This window comes from Poeciliopsis prolifica, unplaced genomic scaffold, assembly GCF_027474105.1.
Source record: "Poeciliopsis prolifica strain line A6 unplaced genomic scaffold, Auburn_PproV2 SCAFFOLD023, whole genome shotgun sequence".
NCBI lineage: Eukaryota > Metazoa > Chordata > Actinopteri > Cyprinodontiformes > Poeciliidae > Poeciliopsis > Poeciliopsis prolifica.
This window is the reverse complement of record NW_026562398.1, coordinates 2,567,381-2,578,101: the sequence shown is the minus strand read 5'-3', so window position 1 is coordinate 2,578,101 and position 10,721 is coordinate 2,567,381. Positions and strand designations below refer to the sequence as shown.

Below are 10,721 nucleotides of genomic sequence, written 5' to 3'. Positions count from 1 at the left end.
GTCACAGAGCTCATTCTGCATGTGAGAACCAATCAGAGAAGATTTATTGCCCTCGCTAACAACCAAATTGCTATGTTATAAAATAAGCAGTCTAATTCTCAGATGTGGCTCCTTCTATTACGGCACTCTGCTGCAGCGAAACGTTATTTAGCACTATATAGAAATATATATTATGCCTATAGAGCTCTACAGCTTACTAGAATAATTCAAACATTTACAGCTTAAGTACAGAATATTTATTTTGCCTGTGACTTTATTAGATATATAATAATCCAGCGCTTGTGGCAATTTATGGCATAGAAAACATTTGAAATTGATTAGCTTTTTTTTTAAAAATACAAGTATATTTTTACGTAAAATCAGATGTGGTTCTCATCTGTGAAATCTGTTATTTTCAATTGTCTTAAGCCATTGTGTTTAACAATAGTAAAGTAAAATAAAGATGCAGAGGCTCTCCTCAATGCTCACAAAATGGTTTTCTAAAGGTGTGTATGGACACTCAATAAATGATGTGTGGCTATTTTATGTTGAGAATTCAGCCATTGTGTTTTTCTGTTGCTTTTTTTTTGTTTTAAATCAGTAGTTATAGGAAATTTTCATGTGCAGTTATAGTTAGACTGAAATATCTAAATTACAGAATGAAAGTAGTGGTAGATTAGACAACCAGAGGGTTTGAGAGAGAAAAAAGACCTTGGAGGTTTACACAGCATTATTTGTTTCAAGTGTAGCTTCCCAGAATTATATATCTCTACCTGATATTTTTTCTGCTGAAAACAGCTTTAGCTCTTAAAATTTCAAGCTGTGGGAAACAACCTGTTTAATATCCCGAATCTGCGTTATTACACACTTTTTATTTCAAGTTACTGTATCACTATTTTTCAGAGTGTACTCATGCATAGACGAGATAGCTAAATATCCTGGAGTAGCATAAAGCATGTATCAGTAGTCAGGAGCTTTCAAGGGAATGTAAACATGGGAATGAATAAAAACAATGGACAGTAAGAAGAAACTACTAGTATCCTCTGCATTTCCAGAACCAGAACCAAACACAGAGAAGAAACATTCAGCTTCTGTGCACCACAAATCTGGAACAAACATCCAGAAAATTGTAAAACAGTTGAAACTCTGAGTTCCTTTAAATGTAAACTCTCACGTATTTATAGTTGCTAACCAAGATTTTGATGTGTAATGCAATTTCAGTTGTTGATATTTGTGTTTTTATGATGTAAAGCACTTTGACCATCCTTGTTCCTGAAATGTGCTATACTTATAACATTTAGTTGCTTGATAATATTCATAGCGCAAAAATAAATTTGTGTAATATCTATTTTTGTTTATTGGAAATGCATTCTTTATTTTACTACAAAAAGAAATCTGATTCACTTTAAGTTTTCATCCAGTGTTTCTTTTGGGCCCATAAAAGTAGATTATCTGGCCTTGGGGACTCGTCTCGTCTTCTATTGTTGCAGTGCAGTTCTGCATTTGGCCAGCAGGGATCGATGGCTCATGTCCTAATGAGCTTCAGCATCAAGAGAATTAACCCCGTAAGCTCCTTCACTTATGCTAGGTCTTTGTAAAAGAAAAGCAAAATTCTAACACTGTAAATAAATAATCTCTTCTAAAAAATATAAATAAAGTTAGAAAAATCTGAAATTTGAGGAGTGAAATGTGTCTCAAAGGGGTATCTCTGCAAACACAGTGATCTGATAATAATTTCTAACAAGTTGCCCAAGCTTTATAAAAAGTACAATCTAAACTATGAGAACATAATAAAACATGTTCACTCAATGTGAAATATTTGTGGATTAACATCTGTCCATTGTCTGTACCCAGTTGTCCATTCAGAGTTGTGGGAGAACTTGTACCTGTCTCCACCAGTCCTTGGCAGCGAGGACAGGGCCCAAGTCCATCACATGACATGTGTTTCTACCTAAAGTCTATTTATAAGAATGATTTGATTACATTACACTTTTTAAAAACATTGTATTTTTGTGAAATCCTGCATTTGAAATGTAAAATCTGCTTCATCTGTCTGTGGTTTGACAGTTGTGAAGTTGTTGGAAAAGAAATGCACTGCTGGCTATTAGCTTGAAGAAAACACCAGGCCACACACCTAGAAATGATCATGGAATAGAAAACTGGTGCGGTAATTGCAACAGGGACACTGGGACTTCACCACTTACACAGGTCCATTTTAGTTTGTAAATTTTCACACTTTCTCACCACACAATAGAGCAGGCAGGAACATACTATGTGATATTGAGGGTCATCTATTAAAAGACGAGTCAAACAAACGTATGATGAGCACAGCGTGTCTGTTGTACACAAAGGAGATGTGTATTTTTCCAGTATTTTTGTATGTGTACTGTGTTTTCCTTTTATTTTTCTGCTATAGCGATGGCAGGCCTTTCACCCTTAGAATATAGTGTGAATTACAGCTGGTCTCAGCTGAATAGAGGAAGGACATTATTTATTTATTTGACAGTTTATTTTTGTCCTCATTTTTTGTACCCAGAAATTATTATAACAATTTCAACAAACTAACTGGAAAGCTTTTTTTTTTCCAGTTACTTATAAAAGCAGGCTTTGTCATAGGTGATAAAACAAATGCTAATGTTTCTTCCATGATTGTCATCTAAGTAAATTTGCCTTAGAAAAAGAAACATTCTGTTTTATAGTTGTGGTAAAGTAGCGATGAAAAACGATCTGGACTATTTAAATTTTAGGGTTTTATATTACCTCCTTTAAAAAAGTACAACAGCAAGAATTTTTTTACAGGGTTTGAAAGTATGATTTTTCTCCTTTATAGTGAGGGTTGATGGTAGTTACAACATGCAGTGGCTGCCGGCTCTAGCAACTGTATGAAAGAAAAGTAAGTCAGATTTAAATTGTGTTTTTCTATTCATTTTGAGCAAATCCTGTATCATTTATCTTTACACGTTTCTACTTTTACACCAAACAGCTGTTTACATTGTGATTATTCTTAATACCAAACCATGTGTTTGTTGTTCTAGGATTTTGAGCACAGATGTTGCTCAGTATTTGTTCATGAGTCAGTGATGAGTCGCTGGGATAATCAAAGCTTGTCCTTGCATTTTCCAGCTAAAAGCAGCTTCCTGGTTCTTTAGGATCTGCTCGTCTCATCAGAAGAAAGAAAGTCTTCACTTGCTTTATCACTCATCTTGTTGCTGTATAACCTATGAACAACGAGGTAAGTTGTGAAAATTATGAGTCACAACTGACCAGTTTGTAAGTGCATGGAGGAGAAGCTAAGTATGTGAATGACGTTACCTCCTGGCAGTCATTCTATTGTGTCCAAAAATAGTGTTTTAGCATTCAGTTTTTAATGTCTACAGTGATTTCTATCATCAACAAAAATGCAATACAATATGGCCAGAGAGATGTTACTACTGCCTTACCTGCCAATTTGCAACAACATTAAAACATTTTACAAGTAAAACCGTAAAGGTCAGAAAAGGACAGGATCTGCAGCTGTTCACCTCTGGCTAGCATCCATCTCTATAACCTAAGGTATTCTCTTTTTTAAATGTTAGCACAAAATCAGATCTTAACATTGAAGAGTTTAAAACCTTTCCTTAAAAAGTTGCTTCATTGCCTGCAGTCGGCGGATTTGGCCAGGATTTCTTTCTGAGTTCTTATTCACATATATCAAATTTTATAACTTTTCTAATTGACGGCATAAAAAAATTATTTTGTCAACAAAGTCTTTGGGATGTGCTTTGGAACTTGAAGGCATCATAGGATTTACATGTAGTGCCTCAAATGTTGCACCAATAACCCAGTATTCGGGTTGCGAATATGATCAATATCTTCATATAGTCAATATTAGAAAAATCAATTCTCCAAAGATGCTGACTTGGATAAAAATCAAAACAACAGCTCGTCACAGTCAAAGCTTGTCCTGGAAAATACAGAGAAACTTCATTCTTTCACATTTAAAACCCACATAGCACAGGGTTTTAGAAACACCACTCTCGTCAAGATGAAAACAATTGTAACAGCAGCTTTTAAAGTAATCGGTGACAATCGCTGCCAGTAATTGGTCTGGCAGGATTCTCTTCTATTCTGTGCTACAGTATTCCTCTTTCTTTCAGATAGTTTTCATCTCCATTATTTAAACAAAAATAAAGTGGGAGGTTAGTACTGCAAAGGTATTTCTTATCAAAAAAATGGAAGTTATTTTTTCATAAACCTTTATTTTATTTCCAGTACACTTGCATATGTTCTTTTCATTTTCAATAATATTTAGTCTGTCATATGTATTGCTTCTTATTTGGAGAACATTTTATTTGTGTAACTTGCTTCCATGCTGACACAGAGTCTAGAGAATCATAGTTGTCAGACTGACAAACCATTGTTCTCAAATCAAACAGGAAGCAAGATAACATGCACTTTAGCAACATTTCACCATCATTCTCATGATATTCTTCCTCTATTGACCTCATGACCTCAGTGCTCACCTAGCAACATGGATTATTAAAATGCAAATATTTATCTGGAAACGCAGCTGAAACATACACAGTGTATACACACACATGTTGCTGGAACAGTCACCGGCACCTACAAACCCACACTCAGTTACACCTCAGACAGAAAGCCTTCTGGGGGTCCATTCCTTTCATCTATGTCATTCCTGTCACCACACACTGATCCAAGGGATAAAACCTTGTGTCACACTCCTCCAGATACACTGAGTCATTCCTCATGAGCAAAAACCAGTGATGTAGGACAGAGCTTTTCCCCTTTTAAGATGGTATCAGCCTTGGTGTTCCTCAGGGGGAGCAAAAAAAGAAAAACATCCTCTTTGGTTGAAAAAAATGAGACAAAGAGAGCAGTCCCACCTGAGGACTGAACACCTCGAAACACACACACATACACACGCACGCACCCACGCACACACTTTGGCTATGTTTTTTTTTTTTTTTAAGTCAGGTTGCTGCAAAGTAAAATTTAAAGTAATAAATCTGCTAATAATTTAATAAAGCTGCCAAAGTAACTGATACAAGTGCGCTAATTTGGGCTTTCAAATGCCACTAATTGAGACATCATTGTGAATAAGAGCATTTTAAAAGAAGAGTGCCTCTCGCTTTAATGTAGAGTGGCACAAGGATCTGCTTTAAAACACATTTCTGCCTTATGTAATGCTTTTTATTTCTCCTTACAAATAAAAATATCTTGAACATCTAAGGCTGCCTGACATTTTTCGAAGATATTTACTTGACAAAAGTTTTTTGTATGTCATAGATGTGAGAAACAATACTCCATTAATATTAGGCAATCCGGAGGGATGAGTAATGTCTTCACATCTCAGCTGATATTTTCAAGTCTCCGATGTAAATGTCAAGCACAGTTATTATGTGGTTGTCATGCCATCTTTCTCTATCTGTTGAATGGAGCTGCACTTACAAGGTCCTGTGTTGTGGTCGAATAAGCAGAGCCCTCTTGCATTTTGCATCAGACTTCAAGGCTAAAATCTTGCTCTGCATGTTTCTGAACATGCAGAGCAAGATATATATTCTGCATTAGTTTAGTATTGCTCACACTTTAAATTTCATTGAAATAATCTTCCTAATAATCTTCCTAATAATAATCTTCCTAAATATTTTCTAATGTGCACTCAAATAATTAACATTTTGCAAATGAGTATTAAACAGCAAATGTTTCTGTCTTTTCTTAATGCTTTGTAGAGTTTTGCTGAAAGAATTCACTCTGCTGTACAGTAACAAAGCTGACAACATGTGGTATTTTGCCATTGCATGCAGAGGTTTTATCACAGTACTCTGGTTCCCTACCATTCAGATGTAACATTATACACCATCATTCTATTGTGCATATCTCTAGTGTCGCAAAGACGTTTTAGACTATGGAGTTTCAAACAAATAGCATTCCACCATTGCCTTATCATGTGTTTGACATTATCTCAGTATATACCACAAACCTTTTTCATGTTGCAGCATTATTGCACCAAATGTCATAGACACTAGACAAAATGCACATACTCTACACTCTATTCTACTCAAATGACTTGATAGGAACAGCCAATTTCATGCAACACAATGCAAACATTTTCTCTGCACTGATGAAAATAAACACATCTAGAAGGGAACTAATCTGAACCACACAACTTTTGTTCACTTGCAGACTGCAGTGATGTAGTTCTACAATAGATCAAATTTGAGTCACGCAACATAGAATAATTATTAAAAAAAAAAAACATTTTGCTCGGATTTCTGTGTTCAGTTTTACCTTAAGGCTGACATTACTATTTTCTCCTGGTTTCTGCAAAACACTGCACGGAGCAGACGTGGATCTTTGTAAAGTTAATATAAACATATGACAAATAGGACATTCTGCTGCCTGCATCAACTGAGGAGAAAAAAAATATCCAAGTATGTGTATAGCTTTGCTGAACAATAGTTGACATACATCATGATTAGCATAAGATTGCAAGTCTGTTCTGAGTCTGTGACGAAAGAAACTATTTAAAATGATACAGTGCAGCTTTCCCCTGAGAGACAAACAGCCTCTGATTTTTTTCTCCTCTGATGTTTTCCATTTCCTGCGGTTCTGTTCAGAGTTATTGATCTTGTTAATATTCATTCCCACCCTCTCACTTTAGGCTGAAATTGTTTCTCATGCTGGACAGAAGACATGTGTCCCTGACAATAGGCCACCACAGCTTATAGGGTTCACAATTGTTGAAGCGTTATTTTTGGGGGATTAATGTTATTAGCTTACAGGTATTGTGTTATTTACTGCACATTCCACAGGCATACCAAAGTCCCTAAAGATTTGACTCAGAATAGATGTGTCTCAAACAGTCGTAATATTCTAACCAGTGATATGAATTATTTTTATTTCATAACATGTACAGAACATCTGCATTTGTGCATTCATTTGGATGCAACTAAGAAATGTGCCAGCCACCAAGTTTTTTTTTCTGCATTCACATTAGAAATAAGAAATTACTTATTTTACACAACATAGAGACAAAACCCAAGAGTGTAAAAAAATGTCCCTAAAGTCCTAATTAGCAGTGGCCTGCCATGATACCCAGTGTGTCTGCTCTTTATCTCAGAGAAAATGCTGAGGTTATTGAAAGATAATGAAAAAACGTCCACCAAGGTATTATCTCGGTGACCTTTTGTGAACACTGTATTCTGCTGCTTAATGCATTATGGCCAATTAAACAGCTCTATGCTTTTTCTTTGTTCCACACATCTCTATTGTGGATTGAGCATTCAATTTAACTAAAGTTGATTTTAGTGTATTTAAGGCATCATGATTAAATTACCTTTTGATTTGTTTTAATTATCTGAAATGTTCACCAAGACCACTGACTGGAATATTATTTTGTCTTCCAAAGACAGTTTTCAATGTTATTGCTTTGTGATTGTTTTATTTTTATTTTTTTAATGTTTTTTGGAAAGTTAAGACATCTATCCCCAAGTATTTATGTATTTATTTATTTTATCATTTCTACCTATGACTTTTTTATTTTTGTTATTCTTCAGATGAACCAACCAGAATGTAAATCTAACAATTGCTTCTTATAGCTGGAAAAGAACAATTGAGAACAAATTGAACTGTAATCTCATGACTGAAAAGCATTAAAAAGGTAGAAAATGGGTTTCAGACAAAGTCCCATTCATCAATCCCTATTTAAGTGGAAGCAGTAAATTTAACTTCTGGTTCTTTTTGTGCTCTAAATAATACCTCCTACTTCCCAGCACACTCAGATCTCTGTGATTTATTGCGTAGGTCTAAATTACACAGCAGCCTAAGACTACAGGCCCTAGTTTAGTCATTTACCTTCAGTTTTTAGAGCATGTATAGGGGGTTAGGCCAAGGTTTTACTCAAAAGTGGCTGAGGGTCGGATTGAATGAATCACATACCAGTGAGTCACACTTTCCAAGTCATGTAGCGATCAACGCTGCACATTTCCAAAAACATACACATGTAAAAACGAGGTTTTAAGAAATGTTTGACCAAATAAAACAATTGTTGCTCACCAGGTGTGACATTAAACTAAAATTCAATTACACTTGCAATGCAGTGCTGACACACTTAATTTAAAATTAGTCTGTTTCTGTTTGCTTCGATCACTTCACCAAGAATGTCAGGTCCTCCTGGACAATTCTCCATTTCATTTTCATCTCCTTATGGGAGTGCATAAATACTCCTGTTATTCTAATCTTCGAGCTGTGTGCCACCGTGTGATTGGCTGACGGCTGATGACTCATTTCAACAGGCTGGTGTGGGGCTGGCAAGAAGAGGGACGGGTAGGCGGTTGTGAAAAGGGGGAGCAGAAGGTGGGAGTAAAGCTCCCTCCACTCCCCCCAACATACGCCTGCATGAGCGCTGGTGCGCAGTGTTGTTGATGGAGCACGCTGTTTCTCACATCATAATACACAACATAAAAACCTGCAACTTGATATATAAAACCACTTCTAAAATCCCCACATCCCCAATACTTAATTCCCTCAGCTATTGTTGTCTTTCGCCATACTTGGGGCGAGACACTGCCTACAGGAGAGGGAGGAAAGAGACTGATCAAAGAATCTGCAGCCCCCCAACCTTTCCTTCTGCAGCCCCCCAACCTTTCCGTCTTTCCTTCCTTCACTCTGCTGCTGCTCCACAGTCTGTCTGAAAGGCAAAGGGAGGGAGAGGCAGCGGAGGAAGAGCTGCTGTTTGTCTCTGAGGCGTGGAGGGAAGAGGAGTGAACTGCGAGGTGCAGAGCAGAAACCAGTCAGTCTTCTGGTTCATGCCGGTGTGACCAACACAGCCTAGTCTCTGCGCACTTCTGCCACTGTCTGAGCAGCCTCTCTCACACACACTCTCACACACCACCAGGAGTCTGACATCAGCATCACAAGCAGGTAAGTCGGGATGAAATCAGGTTTAAACAATGAGCTGCTTCAGGCGATGATTCATTATTATTGTGTCTGTATTTTCTGATGATTTAACTGTTTGCAACAAATTCCACGATTGATTGCTGTCACTTGCTCTGAGATGAGGTGTATCTACCTTTGTTGTGTGCGTTGATGTGACAGGTGTGGGTGTTTCTTTCATTCTATCTTTTTCTTTTTTTTTGTATGTGCATGATCGCTCAGACTTGGAGGGAAGTGTTGCACCTTCCTGAGTTGAAGTGATCATATTTTGTCCTTATTTGTACTACGAGTGAATCCATGTGTGCGACTAGGTTTACAAGGAACATGTTCTAGCTCCCACACTGATCTCTCACCGGTTCTCAGAAGCAGACAAACACAAGAAAACACAATGTAAACAGTGGCGTCTCAGCCGCCGTGCTTAAGGCAGACTATAGTATCTGCTGGAATGCAGCCCGCAGTGGGTCTGCATGGAGTTCAGCGACAACTGTCAGGAGGAGCCACAGGCTTTTGTGTTTTTCACTGTTTTTCCTGAGCTTAGTGGAAGCTTTTGGTACAAACTGCGCAAGAGATTTTCTGCAGTCATTCTGAACTGGTGTGTGGCTTTGACACAGTCAGAAGACAAGGTGGCACAAGACTAAAATTATCGCTCAGACTATTACGTAATAACTATTAAATAACTAATTTCAACACAGATTGCTTTTGTGTATATGTCAAAAAGTAACATTTTTATGTGTTGTAGTACTCATTTTTGCATGCATGAGAAAAACCTGTGCTCTGATTTAGGACCTTTTCCTCCATGTTGTTTGCTGCATAATCTCAGTGGTTTTAGTGGCAGCTCTCTGTTTACTTCAGAATCCTGTGACGTACCACTTGTTGAGTCCACTTTTGCTTGAAATCTAAAAGTAAGCCCCATGCTGCCATTATTTATGGCACTTCATAATTTCTTTAAAGTGAAGATTTTAAAAAGAAGTGAACTGCTGTTTGAGATTATACAGAAAGACATTTAACCCCCCGAGCCATGGCCACGGCGTGAGCCGCCTTTGACAGGGAAAAATAAATCCCCGAGGTGTTTGTGTCTTTCACTGAATGCTGCTGTTGTTTGCCTTTGACTGTCAATCTGTCACATATTGTGATGCTGAGGACTCGACCCTAGCTCCCCACTGATCCCCCACCCTTCAATTTAATACCCCACCACCTCCACACCATCAGTCCATCCACTCCTCCATGTTTCTCCCACCAGGTTTTCAAATGTTTGTCTCCTCGATCTCGCCGCGCCTCCCTCCACCCCTCTCCGCTCCGGTCGCCACAGAAACGGCTGATTCAGGAAGGGTGGGCGGGTGTCTCTGAGCTCTTGCTGCTTGCTCTGCCCCATGCGGTGCTTTCACAGTACATTTTTGCTCCTGAGCTGCTTTTATGGTCCTAATATGCTGACAGTTCAGGTGGCTCAGTCAGATGTTACACAACTCCCATCAACAACACAAAACCTGCTTGTTCAGTTACCTCAGAGTAAGTACATCACACATTTTTTTAAAATACTATTATTATTTTACATTTCCGGAAACTGTCCTCCAACAATGTTTGAAAAGTTCAGTTGATTTTTATGATTCAGACTAATTTGGAGTACTCATACATAATGTGCTGTGAAAAGTATTTGCTTCCTTTTGCTTTTGTCACTCTCAGATATTTCAGATCTTTAAAGGTAACTGGGGTAAATACAAAACACATGATCCAAATTATGATTTCATGATATAAATATTAGAGAATCTATTATAGGCAGTAGTGATTTTGGTCTCAAATTCAACTGTTGC

The 10,721-nt window shown here is 37.5% G+C and overlaps 1 protein-coding gene across 1 annotated transcript in view; it reads left to right on the top strand.

Annotated features, from left to right (window-relative positions):
• Positions 1-8,634: 8,634 nt before the first annotated feature.
• LOC129370232 (prickle-like protein 2) overlaps positions 8,635-10,721 on the top strand; it is a 48,434-nt gene continuing 46,347 nt past the window's right edge. Inside the window, exon 1 of the mRNA XM_055046057.1 lies at positions 8,635-8,901. The gene's annotated coding sequence lies outside the window, so the exon portion shown is untranslated. The remainder of the gene's footprint in view (positions 8,902-10,721) is intronic.